The 5329-nt window shown below is 38.5% G+C and overlaps 1 non-coding gene and 1 pseudogene across 1 annotated transcript; one reads left to right on the top strand and one right to left on the bottom strand.

The window, feature by feature from the left end:
* The window catches only part of LOC112502586, a 4938-nt pseudogene extending 1248 nt beyond the window's left edge, over positions 1-3690 (bottom strand).
* An 819-nt stretch (positions 3691-4509) lies between these two features.
* On the top strand, positions 4510-4616 carry LOC112502587. Its single transcript, XR_003067725.1, has one exon. It is a non-coding gene; the product is annotated as a small nucleolar RNA R71 (small nucleolar RNA).
* The last annotated feature ends 713 nt before the right edge of the window (positions 4617-5329 follow it).

The raw sequence follows: 5329 nt of genomic DNA, 5'->3' as shown, positions 1-5329 counted from the left end.
TTTTCCAAAAATGAGCTTGTATGGAGACATACCAATAGGAGTTTTAAATGCAGTTCTATATGCCCATAACGCATCATCCATTTTAAAAGCCCAGTCTTTTATGTTTGGTTTTACCACTTTTTCCAAGATTCCCTTTATTTCACGGTTTGAAAGTTCTGCCAATCCATTAGTCTGTGGGTGATATGCAGTAGCAACTTTGTGGTTAATGTTATACTTTTCAAGAACTCCGTGCAACAAATGATTCAAAAAATGAGTACCCTCGTCACTGATCAGTGCTATTGGGGTACCAAACCTTGAGAATATTTGTTTGTGGAGGAACTTAACCACTGTTTTTGCATCATTTGAAGCACATGCTATTGCTTCCACCCATTTTGACACGTAGTCAACGGCGACTAAAATGTATTGGCAATTATTAGATGGAGGAAATGGTCCCATGAAATCAATTCCCCAAACATCAAATAATTCAACCTCCAAAATTCCATTTAAAGGCATTTCTTTTCTTTGGGAAATTGAGCCACTTCTCTGGCATTCGTCACATCTTTTGGAAAAATTATGAGCATCTTGAAAAAGTGTTGGCCAAAAGAAACCAGACTGTAATACCTTGGCTGCTGTCCTTTGTCCGCCAAAATGGCCGCYATAAGGTGCCTTGTGACAATCTTCCAAGACTTTTGTTACCTCAGTTTACGGAATGCATCTTCTCAGGACTTGATYTGCACCAATTTTAAATAAAAGAGGGTCAACCCACAGGTAAAATTTCACATCATGCAAAAATTTCTTGAGCTTAGGCCAAGTATATTCAGAAGGTTTAATGCCGCAAGAAAAATAATTGGCTATATCAGCAAACCATGGTGATTCCAATGGCTTTAGCATCAAGATTTTCTCATCCGGGAAAGTCTCTATGATGTCCTTCAAGTCGGTAGGTTGCTTTTATAATCTGGACAAGTGATCTGCAACTTGATTTTCCACTCCCTTTCTATCTTTTATTTCAAGATCAAACTCTTGCAACAACAGAATCCATCTTATCAGTCTGGGTTTTGCATCTTTTTTTTAAATCAAATATTTGATGGCAGCATGATCAATATGTACAATGATTTTTGTTCCCATCAAATATGATCTAAATCTTTCAAAAGCAAACACCACAGCTAATAATTCTTTTTTTGTTGTTGTATAGTTCAATTGAGCTTCATTCAAAGTTTTGCTTGCATAATAGATGGAATGGAACATCTTTTCTTTTCGCTGTCCTAAAACGGCTTCCACAGCCCAATCACTTGCATCGCACATAATTTCAAAGGGTTTACTCCAATCTGGAGTAGCAATTACGGGTGCAGTAACCAGAGCCTTTTTTAAAGTGTGAAATGCATTTCTACATTCCTTACTAAAATCAAACTTTTGGTCATGTTGAAGTAATGAACACAAAGGTTTTGCAATTTTTGAAAAATCTTTGATAAATCTTCTGTAAAAACCAGCATGTCCAAGAAAACTTCATATACCCTTTACAGTGGTTGGTTCAAGCAAATTTTCAATCACTTCAAGTTTTGACTTATCAACCTCAACTCCCCTTTCTGAAATTAGACGACCAAGAACAATACCTTCTGTCACCATAAAGTGACACTTTTCCCATTTCAAAACCAAATCAGTTGCTTCACACCTTTCAAGACTTTTTTCAAGATTTTTCAAACATTGATCATATGATGTACCATATACAGAAAAATCATCCATAAAAATTTCCATGGAAGTTTCAAGCATGTCCGAAAAGATAGACCATCATACATCTTTGAAAAGTGGCGGGAGCATTACATAAACAAAATGGCATTCTTCTAAAAGCAAAGGTACCATAAGGACATGTAAAAGTGGTCTTTTCTTGGTCTTCCGGGGCTATTGCAATCTGATTGTAACCTGAGTATCCGTCTAGAAAACAATAATACTTCTTTCCAGCTAGTCTGTCTAACATCTGATCTATGAAAGGCAAAGAAAAATGATTCTTTTGAGTTGCCTTATTCAGTCTACGATAGTCCATACAAATTCTCCAACCAGACACGACTCTTGTAGGAATGAGCTCATCTTTCTCATTTTAGATGACAGTGACACCTCCCTTTTTAGGGACACACTGTACAGGGCTTACCCATGAGCTACTTGCAATTGGATAGATTATGCCAGCATCCAACTATTTCAGAATCTCTTTCTCAACAACCTCTTTCATGATTGGGTTTAATCTTCTTTGAGGTTCAATGGAAGTGAAACTCTTTTCGTCTAAAATGATTTTATGCTGACATGTTGAAGGACTGATACCCTTTAGGTCAGAGATGGTCCATCCAATAGCCTTGGTGTGCAGTTTCAACAAGTCTACCAACTACTCTTCCTGATGTGTTTCTAGGGTGGATGAGATAATGACAGGTAATCTCCCTTCCTTTCCTAGGAATGCATACTTCAGGTGTGAGGGAAGTAACTTTAACTCTAAGTCTGGTGGTGACTCAATAGATGTGGCATGGGTCTTTTTACTCTCGCTCTCTAACACTTCAAAAGCAAGGGTATCTTGTACTAGGGGTATCTCACTTTCTTTTATTTCATCAACAACATCAGTCTTGCTTAAGTCTAACATAGATTTAACTCCTTCTTTGTGGCACAAAGACTCAATGACACTCAAGTTAGAACACTCATCTTTTTCATCCGGGTATTTCATGGATTTGAAAACATTAAAGGTAACATCCTGGTCATTCACTCTCATAGTCAATTCTCCCTTCTGAACATCAATCAAAGTCCTACCAGTTGCTAAGAATGGTCTTCCTAAGATGATTGGTGTTTCTTTATCAGCTTCAAAATCAAGAATGATGAAGTCAGCGGGAAAAATGAATTTATCCACTTGGACTAACACATCCTAAATTTTTTCTTTTGGATGAGCTATGGATTTATCTGCTAACTGAAGGGTAACTGTGGTTGGTCTAGCCTCACCTATTCCTAAGGTATTGAACACTGACAAGGGCATGATGTTAATGCTGGCACCTAAATCACGCAAAGCTTTTCCAATTTCCTTCCCACCTATTGAACAGGGAATTGTGAAAATCCCGGGATCTTTGAGTTTAGGGGGAATTTTGTTGGAAAGGAGGGCACTACAACCTTCAGTTAGGGCCACAGTTTCAAATTCATTCAGCTTCTTTTTCTTGCTCAAAATGTCCTTGAGGAATTTTGCATAACTTGGCATTTGTTCAATAGCTTCAACCAACAGGATGTTGATATGTAGCTGTTTGAACACATTAAGGAACTTCTTGAACTGTAGCTCCTCTTTTTGATTCCTCAACCTTTGTGAAAAAGGTATATAAGGAGGAACATGAGCTATGACTGATTTCTTGGAGGACTGACTAGGGGTGCCTGGATGATGATAGGTTCACTATGAGGGACTGGTGACTCTGCTTTCTTGTTACTTTCAGAAGAAGAAGTTCCAATATCATCCTGAAATGATACCTTCTTTTTGCCTTCATTTGGAAATAACAAGGGAAAGTCTGCTTTCTCAGGAAGTGGTCCTATTTCTATTGATTTTCCCTTATCTTTTAAGGTGGGTGTGACAATATCTGAACTAGATGTTGTGACATCCATCTCAACTGGATCCTGGGGTTCAACAGTCTTTTTCATAGGTTCACTCTCTACGAGGTTATTTCCACTCCTTAAAGTCACTACCTTCACATGTTCTTTCATGATGGACTTTGGGATCTCTGTATCACTAGGAAGAGTACCTGCAGGTCTATTTCTTACCTCTAGTGCAAGTTGACTAATTTATGTTTCTAGAGATCTTATGGCAGTGTTCTGATGGTTCATGGCTGCGTTGGTTAGGTGATGAATCCTTTCAGAGTTGCTTCCAAAGAAGTAGAAGATTCGGCTTGGTGTTTAGACTTTTTTTGGAAAGATGACTTATTTGCTTGTTGATGAAAGTTATTTTGGTGATGGGCTGGGGCTTGACTCTGATGATGTTGTTGAGACTGATGTGGTTGGAATTGTGAAGTTCCTTGGGATTTATTCATTGGTGGGTTTAGAGCAGGACTGTGCCATGAAAAATTTGGGTGTTGTCTCCACCCAGGATTGTATGTTTGAGAAAATGCTTCGGATCTATTTTGATTCCCAACATAATTGACTGATTCGGAGTTGGATGGACAATGTTCAAAGGGATGTCCTCCACAACAGTACACACATTGTACTGACTCAACAGTTGGAGCATGCGTAGTGGCTATGGTTTGTGCTGCTTTACCATTTGTTAAATTTTTAATCAAATTGGTCATTGCAGTCATCTGAGCCGTTAATGCTGTAAAAGCATCTACGTCATGAACTCCCGCTGTTTTGCATGGTACTAGTGCACGTGGGTCGGCCCAATGTCCATTAATATTTGAAATCTTTTCAAGGATATCATATCCATCATTATAGGTACTAGCCGTGAAAGCTCCACTTGATGTAGCATCGAGCATTTGTTTTGCAGTGAGATTTAACCCATTGTAAAATGTCTCGAGCTGTATACAATATGGAATGCCATGGTGAGGGCATTTTCTTAATAGCTCCTTGTACCTTTCCCAAGCATCGGGAACTGCCYCATCGTCCATTTGTTTAAAAAGACAAATTTTGTTTCTGGACTTAGCATTCCGAGTTGGAGGAAAATATTTTTTTAAAAACTTTTCTGCCATATTGTTCCAAGAATCCACAGATCCTGGTTGCAAGGATTTAAACCAAGACTTTGCCCTATCCCTTAAAGAAAAAGGAAATAATGTGAGTCTTAGAGCATCGTTAGATACTCCMGRGATAAGGAAAGTGTCAGTTATTTCCATGAATGATTTTAAGTGCGAGTGTGGATCTTCAGATGGCAAACCACTGAACTGACCGTTGGTTTGCAACATATTAAACATTACTGGTTTTAACTCAAAGTGGAGGGCTTCCATTTTTGGTCTAATTATTCCTGAATTTAACTGATCAAAAACAGGAATGGCATAGTACATAATTCCTCCGTCTTTTGAGTTTGCCAGTCTGATTATTTTTTCAGCGTCATTCAGTGGTGGGGGAGTTGGTGGATTATCAGCCATATTGGAAGAGGTGAGAGCAGATGATAATACTCTTTGTGCTCTTCGTCTTTGTCTGAAAGTTCGCTCGATATCCGGATCCAATTCAAAAATCTCCCCGTGCGGTAGCCTTGGCATACACCACACCCAAAAGTAAACTTTTGCCTATTCCGCGGCAGCGGCACCAAAAACTTGTTACGCTGTTTATATAGAATAAATCTCTCAAACTGCTAATAAATGGAGACTAGTGCAAGTATACACTTATCAACCCACTATCGTCTTTAACAAGTAATAGA

This window comes from Cynara cardunculus, unplaced genomic scaffold (assembly GCF_001531365.2).
Source record: "Cynara cardunculus var. scolymus isolate 2C unplaced genomic scaffold, CcrdV1 Un_Scaffold_1609, whole genome shotgun sequence".
Classification (NCBI taxonomy): domain Eukaryota; kingdom Viridiplantae; phylum Streptophyta; class Magnoliopsida; order Asterales; family Asteraceae; genus Cynara; species Cynara cardunculus.
This window is presented reverse-complemented; position numbering and strand designations above follow the sequence as displayed.